We start from the raw sequence: 13,430 nt of genomic DNA, 5'->3' as shown, positions 1-13,430 counted from the left end.
ACAACAGCGATTACTGTGAACTGTACTAAGCTGAACTGAACTCTGCATCACTTAAGACTGATCATTTTACCCCTGGACTGCGATAGAGCTTGGTTTGATTCCTATTACCCTAGTTCTGTGTACATGTGTGTATTATCATTGCTAATCTGTTGCATTTATATCCTTATGATTAGAGTACTGTGTTACTTATTTCTTTAATAAAACTTTATTAGTTCCTAGTAATCTAGACTCCAACTAGTGGTCCATTTCTGCTGGTTTGGCAACCCAGTTACGGGGTACGTAACACTTACAATAGAAAACTTTCTCTAAGTCTTGAAATACATTCAGTAGTTCAGCATCCGCAGTCTGATACTACAGAAAATTCCAACAATTCACAACTCTCTGAGAGACAGAATATATATCAGTCATTTTCGGGTAACTTTATTCTGAGACTTTGGCTCTTTTTCTCCATTCCCTCATGAGAGAAAATATCCTCACAGCATCTACCCCGTCAATACCCTTCAGGATCTTTTAAATCTTGATCGGATAATTTCTCATGTTAATTAATAGTAAAACAATGTGTCATCAAGAGCAGAAAAGTGGTTGAGGCACAATAAAAGACTCATTTTGATTAATGTGGTAGATTAGGGCATTGCCCTTCTGTTTCTATTGGTTGCAATTGTGATGTAGCCTCTGGTTAAATATGTGTAAATGTAGTTACTGTTCAAATCAAGCATGTGAATGTTGTCCAGTTCCAATATGATCTTGTTTTTTCAGATGATCTGTGTCTATGTGTACTTACATACACTTGGAGTTTCCACCTAGTAAACAAATAAGATTTTGAGTATTTTTAGCATAGCGGGTGGATGTTCTCATGCCACTGAATGTTCTGGCTAAGCTTTTCTGATGATTAGGAGATCCAAAACAAATTTATAATCAGTATTTGTGACCCATTAAAGCGAGGTATACTTAAAAAATATAAAATGCAAGTTTTTATGGCTGCTTGAGGTTAGAAGGGTAGTGAAGGAATGAGAATGCTCGTGGACTCCACTTCCACAGTCAAGTCAGAACCAGGGATAGAGAAACTACATCAGCTTTGTAGTATAAACATAACTTAATGGTTTTTATATAAACAATATGCCATAACATTTAGTTTCAATACAATACTCAAGAAGATGATCTGTAGACCTTCTGTTAAACATGTATACAATCAGTGGCCATTTTATTGGGCACACCTGACACCTGCTCATTAATGCAAATATCTAATCAGCCAATCATGTGGCAGCAATTCAATCCATAAAAGCATGTGGACATGGTCAAGAGGTTAAGTTGCTGTTCAGGTCAAACATTAAAATGGGAAAGGAATGATTTCTAAGTGTCTTTGACCACAGAATGATTGTTGGTGTCAGACGGGGTGATCTGAGTATCTCAGAAATTGCTGACCTCCTGCTGACTCACAACAGTAGTCTCTAGAGTTTACAGAGAATGATGTGAAAAATAATGTAAGACTTCCAGTGAGCGGCTGTGCTGTGGGCAAAAACTCTCTGTTAATGAGAGAGATCAGAGGAGAAGGGCCAGACTGGGTCAAGCTGACAGGAAGGGGAGAGCAACTCAAATAACCAACAGTGGTGTGCAGAGGACTACTTCTGAACGCACAACACGTCAATTTGAAATGATTTGGCTACAGCAGCAGAAGACCGTGAACATGTACTCAGTGGCCACTTTGTTAGCTATAGGAGGGAATTGTGTCAGCAGTTTAGAATTGTTATGTATTCTTCAACTGTTGTTAAAATGTTATATAATAATAGCTGTATTACGCATGTAAAAGTCACAGGTAATAAACTGGTTAGTAAAATAAAAATGCTGAAAGAGAAATGATGTCGCAATAAACTTGCACTGAACATCAGTAAGACCAAGGAATTTGTTTGTGGACTTCGGGAAGGGGAAGTCAAAGGAACACACACAAAGAAAGTCATCTTCTTTTTAAAATCTTAATTTGGAAAAATACTTCCCTTCTGATCAACTTTTTGTCAATTGGGTTATCTGTAGTTTAAACTTCTGATACTGTGTGAGTACAGAGATTCCATGCTGGAAATTGGAACATCTGTAATCAGAATCAGGTTCAATATCACTGACTTATCATCATCAAGAGGGATCAACACTGGAAAGGTGAGCAGTTTCAGGTACCTGGGTGTCAACATCTCTGAAGATCTATTCTGGGCCCAGCATATTGATGTACTTACGAAGTAGGCATGTCAGCGGCTATATTTATAAGGAGTTTGAGGAGATTTGGTATGTCGCCAAAAACACTAGCAAATGGAGAGCATTCCAGCTGGTTTCATCACCGTTTGATATGGAGGGGCCACTGCACAGTATCAGACTAAGCATTGCAAACTCAGCCAGTTCTATCATGGGCACTGGCCAAGGACATCTTCAAAATGTGATGCCTCAAAAAGGCAGCATCATCTTTAAGGACTCCCATCACCCAGAGTATGCTCCCTTCTTAGTATTTACTACCATCAGAGAGGAAGGACAGTAGCCTGAAGGTACACACACTCAACATTTTAGGAACAACTTCTTCCCTTCTGTCATCAGATTTCTGAATGGACAATGATCCAACCCTTAAACACTACCTTTCTTTTACTACTTATTAAATTTAATTTTATATATATATGTATACTTGTTAATGTAATTTATAGTTTTTTATGTATTGTAATATACTGCTGCTGCAAAACAACAGATGTCACATCATAAGTCAGTGATATTGAACCTGATTCTGATTACAGATGTTCCAATTTCCAGCTTGGAATCTCTGTACTCACACAGTATCAGAAGTTTAAACTACAGATAACCCAATTGAGAAAAAGTTGATCAGAAGGGAAGTATTTTTCCAAATTAAGATTTTAAAAAGAAGATGACTTTCTATAGAAAAGTTAACAAAACATCTTATTTTAGAATTTCAAAGTTATGTACTGACTAAAATCAGCAGTGCCTCTTTAAAAAAATAACAATGGCATTTGGTTTCGGTTTTCATCAGTTTGAAGTGTTTACTGTACATCCCCATGAGTGTTTGCAGAGCTTGCTAGCCCTGGTGTAATTACATGGCTTACTGCCAGGAAAAGGGAAACATTGAAGGGACTTCTGTACAAATGCAACCCTATGTTGTTGCATTCAAGAACCCAGAGGGGTTATTAATGAGAGTTGGAAATGCCTTGACCAGACTGCATTGCAAACTCCTCAATGCCCAATACAAAATCACCATCTATGAAATGAGAGGAGGTAAAATTGCAGAAAAGGCCAATGATAAATCAGAGTTAAAATTGAAGCAATTCACAAATCAGTGAGAAAGTCTATGATTTGTGTGCAAATAGAAGATATTCTGCAAATGCCAGAAATCCAGACGAACACACACCAAAATGCTGGAGGAACTCAGCATGTCAGGGAGCATCTATGAAGAGGAATAAACTGTCAATTTATCCAGCCAAAAACCTTCCCAATAAATTGGGTATGTCCGTGTATGAACTCATCAACTATTTTTAGAAGAGTTAAGATATCATCAGCTTCCAAGAAAGTCAAAGCACAAAGATAAAGATTAGCTTTATTTGTCACATGTACATTAAAACACAGTGATATACATCATTTGCATCAATACCCAACACACTCTGAGGATTGTACTGCAGGGAGTCCACAAGTATTACCACGTTTCCAGTGCCAATATAACAACGTCCATAACTCACCAACGCTAACCCTAACCGTAACCATAGAGTTGGGAATGTGGGAGTATACCAGAACACTCAGATGAAACCCATGTGGTCATAGCAAGAACGTACAAACTCCTTACAGACAGCTGCAGGAACTGAACCCTGATCAGTGATTGCTTGTGCAGTAAAGTCAAGTCAAGTCAAGTCACTTTTTATTGTCATTTCGACCATAACTGCTGGTACAGTACATAATAAAAACAAGACAACGTTTTTCAGGGCCATGGTGCTACATGAACAATACAAAAACTACACTGAACTATGTGAAAAACAACACAAAACTACACTAGACTACAGACCTACCCAGAACTGCATAAAGTGCACAAAACAGTGCAGGCATTACAATAAATAATAAACAAGACAATATGAACAGTAGAGGGCAGAAGGTTTATAATTATAAATAAATAGAGGTGTCAGTCCAGGCTCTGGGTATTGAGGAGTCTGATGACTTTGGGGAAGAAACTGTTACCTAGTTTGGTCGTGAGAGCTCGAATACTTCGGTGCCTTTGGCAGGAGGGAGAAGCATTGTGCTAACTGATATGCTAATTCAGGAAACCACTTGAAGTTTTATGATCTCACACAAATTTCACCTTACAGTGCTCCCAACGCTTTGTTCACATAAATGAGTATTACAACCAGGGATTTTGATCAAATTAACTGAGAATTTTTATTTGTGGATCACATGCTCCAAAAAAACAAGGAATCTTGTAAAGCAATTCAAAAGTATTCTTCACCCTCTGCTCAGTACTTGGATGAACCACCTCACACAACTATTACAGCCAGTAGTCCTTTTGGTTAACAATATGATAGAGCAAGATTTGCCCATTTCTCCTTGCAAAATTGTGCAAGCTGTGCCAGATTAATTGGGTAGTGCTGGTGGACATCAATCCTGAGGTCTTGCCAGAGTTGTTTGATCAGGTTAAGGACAGGAGTCCGACTGGGACACTCAAGGACATCAATTTTCTTCATTTGAAGCCACTGTGTGGTTGCTCTGGCAGTGCGCTTTGGGTCATTGTCCTGCTGAAAGATGAACTTCCACCCCAGTTTAAGCTTTCTGGCAGAGGTTAAAAGAATTTTATCCAGGATCTCTCTGTATTTAGCAGTATTCGACTTCTTATCAATCCCGGCCAGATTTCCAGTCCCTGCTGCTGAAAAGCATCCCTTTAGCACTATACTTTACAGTAGAGATGGTGTTACGTGACTGATGCACATTATTATATTTACGCTACACGTATCGCTCAATGTTGAGGCCAAAATGTTCCACTTTAGTCTCATCTGACCAAAAGACCTTCTTCCACATCTTTACAGATCTTCTGTGACACTTTGCAAAGCCTTGTCAGGCAAGGATCTGTTCTTTTTTAAGACAGGGCTTCTTACTTGCTATTCTTCCATAAATAGCCTTTTTTTGCAAGGCCTTAGAGATTGTGGAACTGTGAACTTCATCTCTAGTTGCAGCCACTGATTTCTGCAGCTCACTCAGAGTGACTGTTGGTGTCACATAGCCTCTTCTCTGCCGATGAACTTTAGAGGGTCGGCTTGATCTCAGGCGTGTGGCTGTGGTTTCCTAATTTTTCCACTTTTTCATGATGGATTTCACTGAGCTCTGAGGTACATTCAGTGCCTCTTAGATGGCCTTGTACCCTTCTCCAGATTTGTGCTTCTCTATTTTTATTTCCCTGACTTATTTTGAATGCACTTCTGTCTTCATTTTGGTTTGGTCTGCTGAAAATCTGCCTTACTATTGGACCTTACAAAGAGAAGGGATATTTATTCTTATGAATTCATTGAAAACAGGTTATCCTCCAGTTTTCTACATTATCAAACTGGATGGGCTGGTAAAGTAGGAATGCGAGCGTAGTAATTACTAAGGGGATGAACACATTTTCAGCTTCACAATGCTGGTTTTGAATTTTTAGTAAATTGTTAACAGGTTTTGGAAATTTTGTTTTGAATTAACATGATGCACAATGTTTTCCAGATTGGATCAAAAATCCTACTTCAACATATTTTAAATTTGGAGAATGGGACAGTAAGATATGAATATAGTTTGTGGGCTGAATGCATTTTTAAGCAACTGTAAACCAATGCTAGCTGCTTTTAGATACTAGTACCCTGGCAAAAACTGTGATGATCCTTATGATTTTATGAACATCTATAAGGTTACCACTGCAGTCTACTTTTGCATCAAGGAAAACAATCCCAGCCTATCTAGTCACTCCTTACAACTCAAGTCCTCTAGTCCCAGCAACATCCTTGTGAATCTTAGGGGAAAATATATAAATAGGCTATTTGACTTTAAGACTCCAGCATCATCCAATGAAATAAAGGTTGATGATAACTCATAATCAACTTATAAACTCTTTTTGCCCCCACATCCCCTAATTCCATCGGTAGGCAAAATAAAAAAACAATCTCTGCTTAAGAGTAACAAGTGAAACTACCATCTATTGCTATTTGTCAAAGGAAAATCCAAACTCCTACCACACTATGCATTTTGAAATGTTCAGGTTCATATTCAGATTCCGATTTATTTATCACATATACATTGAAACATACAGTGAAGTGCGCCATTTGCATTAATGAGCAATACATTCAAAGATGTGCCGGAGGCATTCCTAACATCCTGAAATGTCTTCTTTTAACTTTAGACTGTTCATTCCCACCTGTCTGATTCCACAAAGAGTGGAAGTAGTTGCACTCAACCAATCCCACCATCTTTTTCTTATTCTCTTGAAAACATCAAAATTAATTTAAAATTTTCAAACTTGAGGGAATATAACCCTGTTTCTCTGATCTCTTCTCATAATGTGATCCTTGGATTCCAAGCATAATGCTGTGGACCCACCAAGACCAGTATACATTTGAAATATAACCCAGATTATAAAACAAGAAAGGAAGAACAGCACATTCAATAATGTTATCCTTGGGGCTTGCATTTGTGGATTAGGACTGGCTGTCCCTCCAGGAGCAGGCACAATTGGATCAGAGTGCCAAGCACTAAATTTAGTGTAATTTTCATGACAGATGTTATATTATTTACATATTCCATTATAAGTTGCTACATCTACATTTTTACATGCACTGCTTAAGAAAACTGGTCAAACTATAATTAGAGGTTTCACCTCATGATCACAGTACAGTTGGAGTCAACAGCAAATTATCCTTGCTCTCTCAACGCAATTATGTAAGTGAGAATGAAGGTTTAACTCCCAAGACTTTGGTTTAGCAGAAAGCAACTAGCTTAGTATACAGCCTGTAAAATAAGTTGTGATTTTTTTTTACTGTATGTCTCAAATCTATTTAATGTCTGAAATCAGGGGATGAACCTTTTCACCTCAGAAATGTGCAAAGTTCAAAGTTCAAATTAAATTTATTATGAAAGAGCGTACATGTCACCATACACTACCCTGAGCTTTATTTTCTTGTGGGCATTCACAGTTGAACAAAGGAATACAACAATATCAGTGATATACTACACACAAAGACTAACAATTGGTGTCCAAAAGAACACAAACTGTGCAAATACAAAAAAAAACAAATATTAATAATAATAATAATAATCAAATAGCAAATAAAATCATGAAAATGACTTGTAGAGTCCTTGAAAGTGAGTCCATATGCAACCCTGAGATTTGTTTTTTGAGGGCATACACAGTACATTTGGAAACACAATAGAGTCAATGAAAGGTTGCCCTCAAAAGGATGGACAAACTGCAAATACAAAATAAGAGAAAGTAAACAAAATAATAATAATAAATAAATAGGCAATAAATATCAAGAAAAAGTGTTGTATAGTCCTTGAAAGTGAGTTCATAGATTGTGGGAACAGTTCAGTGATGGGGTAAGTAAAGTTGACTGGTTAACCCTTTTGGTTCAAGAGCCTAATGGTTGTGGAGTAATAAATGTTCCTGAACCTGGTTATGTGGTCCCTGAGGCTTCTGTACCTTCTTCCTGAAGGCAGCAGTGAGAAGAGAGCATGACCTGGATGGTGGAGGTCCTTGATGATGGATGCTGCTTTCCTGCAACAGTATTCCATATAGATGTGTTCAATGGCCGGGAGGGCTTTACCCATGATGGACTGGGCTGCATTCATAACTTTTGTAGGCTTTTCTGTTAAGAGGACATTGGCGTTTCCATACCAGGTCGTGATGCAACCAGTCAATATATTCTCTACCACACACGGAAGTAGGTGAAAATTTCTGATGACATGCTGAATCTTCACAAACTTCAAATAAAGTAGAGGCACTGCTGATCTTTCTTTGGAAGTGCCTTATGTGCTAGACTCAGGAGAGATCCTCTGAAATGATAACACTGAGGAATTTAAAGTTGCTGACCCTCTCCACCTCTGATCCCCTGATGAAGACTGGCTCATGGATGTCCAGTTTCCTCCTCCTGAAGTTAATCATCAATGACTTGCTCTTGCTGATGTTGAGTGAGAGGTTGTTGTGGCACCACTCAACCAGACTTTCAACCTCCATCCGATATATGATTCAGCCAACGACAGTGGTGTTCTCAGCAAACTTAAATACGGCATTGACACTGTGCTTAGCCTCATAGTCATAAGTATAAAATGAGTAGAACAGTTGTCCACGCTGGTTCAGGAAACTGATGGTTGAAGCGTAATAACCGTTCCTGTACCTACTTCTCTTTGTCATCAGGGAGAAGAGTGCGTGGATGGAGGGGGTCCTTGATAAAACATGTTGCTTCCTTGTGGCGGTGCTCCTTGTAGATGTGCTCAATGGTGGGGAGAGCTTTTACTGTGATGGAGTGGGCTGTATTCACTACAGATACTCATACATCAGATGAATACTGTTTCAATTTCTCAAGATTTTAAATTAAGTATAGTTAAGTTTAATAAGTGTCCATTAGTATTGCTGAATTTCCTGGGGACTTCGCAGACCAGGTTTGATGATGATCAGAATTTGTTGTGGAACATTTCAATGGCAAAGTAGTTTCTTTTGTTAATGATGTCATGGAGGAGAGTGGAGACAGAATGTGAATTTTACTGTAAGGGCCCACGGTACTGATAACAGTCTTATAACTTCAATCTTCTAACTCCAAGATTAATTTTATATCACAGCAATGGTGAGGTGGGAAGGAAGAGCATCCCCCCCACCGGCCTTTGTGCCCATGCATTGGTGAGGTTATAAATATGGATTTACCCGTTAATACCATCAGTATTATCAGCTGGTGGTTTATTCAGACACTAAAGCAGCAAGCTATCTGGAAAAGCAACTTCTCGTTTCCATATAGCTATTCAGCTGAAGGTCAATATTGATATTTTTCCAAAGAAAAGAACAGCAGCATTTGGATAATTTGTACAAACGTAATTCTAATGTGTGTGTGTATGTAAATATATATATATATATATGTGTGTGTGTGTGTGTGTGTGTGTGTGTGTGTGTGTGTGTGTATATATATATATAATATTGCAGCGTAGAACATAAAAAAAATCTGGAGCATGACCCTCCTCTGCCATTCAAAACTATCATTAATTAGTTGGTGCCTTTCCGTGCCTTGTGGTGCATTGGGCAGCAACCTTGCCGTTTCTTTCTGGGTTGCTAGCTCGACGCTCAGTCAGGCACAGATGAAAAGTGTGCAAGGGGCTGGCTGGATTTGAACCGGGGACCACTCACCCTGAGGGCTGGTACGGATGCCACTACAACACTGGCCGGCTCAGTACAATCATTGCTGCCTCGTTATTGCAATGCCATATTCCTGCTCTCTCAACCCCTCCCCCCCATGATGCCTTGTGTGCCTCACTGACCTGGACCATTTATTTTACCATGTATATGCCACGATCCAAACAGAATTGGAGATTAAACCAAAGACACTGAGACCCAGTGAAGCATCATTGTACCTAATAGCTAATTCATACTGGCATTTCTCTCAGTTTTACACAATTGAATGAATATTTTTGCCATATTATTCTATCACATTAACTGTTGGCAGTCACAAGTACAAAATGCTAACTTAACCTAAATACGAACAGTTAACGATGCAGACTGCAAACAAGTGAACACGTAATCATTGTTAAATATCTGCTTCATAATTGCCAAGAAGCTTCAGTCCTCAGGTGACAACAACAATCTGTACTTATAACATGCTAGGACATCTCACTGTGGTTCACAAGGCCATTATCGTACTATACTTACAGCCAAGAATCAGCAATTTAATGATGTATTTTAGACTGAAGGTGACTGAGCACAAAGGATATAATTTAAAGGCATGTACTGTACCTTCAATGGGTAAATCTTGTGAAAGTGGGAGCCTTCTGCTTCTCGACAGATGATAATGAGCCGCTGTTAGTCTTGCTGCTGCCAGGCGAAGAATGTGAGAGATCAGGCTGTCTGACAAGGTCAGGAAACTATTTACATAAACACAAACCTGAGATATAAAAAAAACATTCTTCCACTCTTGCAAAATTTGCATTGCAATCTTCAACAGTCAACTTTTTGCCTATCCTAATGGAATATATTAAAAACCTTCACTTTCCTATCTTGCAATTCTGTACTACCAGATACTTAGTGATAATTTCATTATCAGCCTATTGAAAAATAGTATCATCAACATGAACTTATTTAGTTGCATTTTATAAACTTTTAAATTAAAGATGATGGATTGCATGAATTACTGAATAGGACAAAATGCTAACTGAACCTATATGGTGGTGGTGGTTGTCTCTCGGGGTCCGAGGAAGACTAAACATTGTGCAGTCATCTGTGGATATGCATGCGGCTTCAGAGGTCGAAGGTCGAAGCACACACGCAGTTGCTGGTTGGACATGGAATGGCGGTTGTTAGAACTGGTGCATACACAGCTTTGAGGCGTCGGTCTCATGCTGCTGCAAGGCGCTGATTTCGGTCATCCTCAAAGTCAGATGCAGCTTTTCTGGTCAGGACGCACCACGCAGCCCTGTCAGCTGTGGACACCTCAAATTGTCGAGGCTGGAGGTCTGCCCATTTGATGTACGATTTCAGATTGTCTTTGAATCTTTTTTTGAGGTGTCCCTGATTGCGACTGCCATGCTCAAGCTCACCGTAAAGCAGCTGCCTGGGGATTCTTGTTTCACCCATGCGGATTACATGGTCAGTCCAGCGTAGCTGGGCCTGGAGGATCCTTGCATCAATGCTTGTGCTGTTGGCTCTGTCAAGGACTTCCTGGTTGGTGATTAGGTCCTGCCATCGAATCCTCATGATCGACCGCAGAGAGCGCACGTGAAACTGCTCCAGCAGTTAACGTATATATGAACAGTTAAACATGCAGACTGCAAACAAGTGAACATTTAATCACTGCTAAATGTCTGCTTATGGTTGAGTGTTTGACTATGCATGCCAAATACAAGCCTGTTCCTTAATGCATCAGAAAATCCATTTCTAAAGTCACAGTACCGTGAAAGTTTGCGCAGTTTTGCAATGCAAAAATCTGCTGGAGGAACTCGGTGGTTGAGGAGCATTTGTGAAGGGAGAGGGTAAAAGGACTGTTGAATTTTTGAGTCAAAACCTGGCATAAGAATTGGAGAACAGAGGAAGCAAATATAGATATGCTGAGAACTGACATCTTGTGAAAGGGACACCCCGATAAATTGCAAAAGCGTAGACACTCTGACAACTGAGGAACTATGGTTGAGGTAACTGTGGGATGGCAGCAGGAATTTAAAGGAGTTAAAAAACTTATACTTGTATGGATAAGGAATGGACTTATAGCCATATAATTATCGATAGGGAACTAGGCAATGACTCTAAGGTATGTGATGTGATGTGTAAAGGCTGCCTTCTGAGATAACTTCACAGCAGTGACTCCGAAGACTGTCCACAGAAGAAGACTTTGAGTTAGAGAAGAACTTGCCAAGATTGAACCCTGGTTAGGTTTATCGAGACTGGGAGATAAATAAACACAGTTAGTAGGTTTTGTAAGTTGTAAATATAAGCCAAAGAATTGTGTAACTGAAAGGATTCTGAAACTAAATAGTTAATGCATCTTGTTTGAATTTATGTAGTCATTCTTTGAGTTGTTTGAATAAATCCCAATTAATGAAGGAGTATTATTTCATAAAGAAGAAATATTTTGATTTCACTGTTTAAGAGAAGCTTGGATAGGTACAGTATATGGATAGGAGGGGTATGGAGGACTATGGTCCAGGTCCAGGTCAATGGCCTAAGCAGTTTAAATGGTTTGACATGGACTAGGTGGGCCAAAGGGCCTGTTTCTGTTCTGTAGTTTTCTATGACTCAATAAGGACAGTTGTTCAGCAAAGTCATTTAATGCTGTGTGGCACCAGTATATAAAGTGTATCTTCAAAAGGCGATGCCTCACGGAGGTGACATCCATTATTAAGGACCCTCACTGCCCAGGACATGTTCTTTTCTCATTACTACCTGCAGAGAGGGGGAACCAGAGCCTGAAGACACACACTCAATGTTTTAGGAACAACTTCTTCCCCTCTGCCATCAGATTCCTAAATAGCCCATGAACCTATGAACACTACTTCACTATTTTTGTCACATATACTCCCTTTAGCAACTTATCTGTTGCACTGTACTGCTACTGCAAAACAACAAATTTCACGACGTATGTCAGCGATAATAAACCTGATTCTGATTTTGGATAATGACACAAAGGCATGGCTTACAGTGAACCAGCTTTGCACAAACCAGTCATCAGTGAGATGTTACCCACACAGGTTTTAACATAACCAAGCTGCCTCTGAACTAAAATGGTCAGAAGCTCAAGAACATGCTTGTTTCTGCCTGTTTGTGAATACATTAAACAATCTCATATGATCTGCACGTGTATTATTGTCTATTGCTATACAAAATCAAAAACAGAATCAGAATCAGAATCAGGCTTATTATCACCGGCATACACTGTGAAATTTGTTGTCTTATGGCAGCAGCATAGTGCAATACATAAAAAAATTACAATAAAGAATGTGTAAAAAGTGCAAAAACAGTGTAAACTAATGAGGTATCATAGGATCAAGCACTGTTCAAAAATCCAACAGCAGAGGAGAAGAAGCTGTTCAAACTAAAGGGTTAATGTGCATCCTCAGGCTCCTGCTCCACCTCCCTGATGGTATGAACGAGAAGGAGGAATCTCCCATATGGTAAAGGTCTTCATGGATGGATGCCGCATTTTTGAAGATGTCCTCGATGATGAGGAGGCTAGTGGTCATGATGGAGCTGGTTCAGCCTACAACCCTCTGCAGCCTTTACTGATCCTGTGCATTGGAGCCTCCGTGCCAGATGTGGTGCATCCAGTCAGAATGCTGCCCACGGTACACCTACAGAAATTTGCTAGAACCTTTGGTGACATAAAAACCTCCTCAAAGTCTTAATGAAGTATAGCTGCTGGTGTGCCTTCTGTGTGATTGCATCAACATGTTTGGCCCAGGATAGACCCTCGGAGATTTTGAAATCCAGGAACCTGAAGCTGCTCATTCTTCCCATTGCTGACCCCCTGAAGAGGACTGATGTGTGCTCCCTCAACTTCCCCTTCCTGAAGGTCACAATCAATCCCTCGGTCTTACTGAAGTTGAGATTAATGTTATTGTTGCGACACCACAGTCTCACTCCTGTACACCTACTCATCACTATCTGAATTTGCCAACAACAGTAGTGTCATCAGTGAATTTATAGATGGCCTTTGAACTATGCCTAGCCACACAGTCATGAATGTAGAGTAGAGCAGTGG

The 13,430-nt window shown here is 39.5% G+C and overlaps 1 protein-coding gene across 2 annotated transcripts in view; it reads right to left on the bottom strand.

The window, feature by feature from the left end:
• The window catches only part of sgk2a (serum/glucocorticoid regulated kinase 2a), a 62,515-nt gene that overhangs the window by 34,102 nt on the left and 14,983 nt on the right, over nt 1–13,430 (bottom strand). For both annotated transcript variants that reach the window (XM_063074369.1, XM_063074361.1), the window contains exon 2: nt 9,977–10,054. The gene's annotated coding sequence lies outside the window, so the exon portion shown is untranslated. The remainder of the gene's footprint in view (nt 1–9,976; nt 10,055–13,430) is intronic.

This window comes from Mobula hypostoma, chromosome 2 (assembly GCF_963921235.1).
Source record: "Mobula hypostoma chromosome 2, sMobHyp1.1, whole genome shotgun sequence".
NCBI classification, from domain to species: Eukaryota; Metazoa; Chordata; class Chondrichthyes; order Myliobatiformes; family Myliobatidae; genus Mobula; species Mobula hypostoma.
The sequence above is the reverse complement of the archived record's forward strand: the minus strand, read 5'-3'. Positions and strand labels throughout refer to the sequence as shown.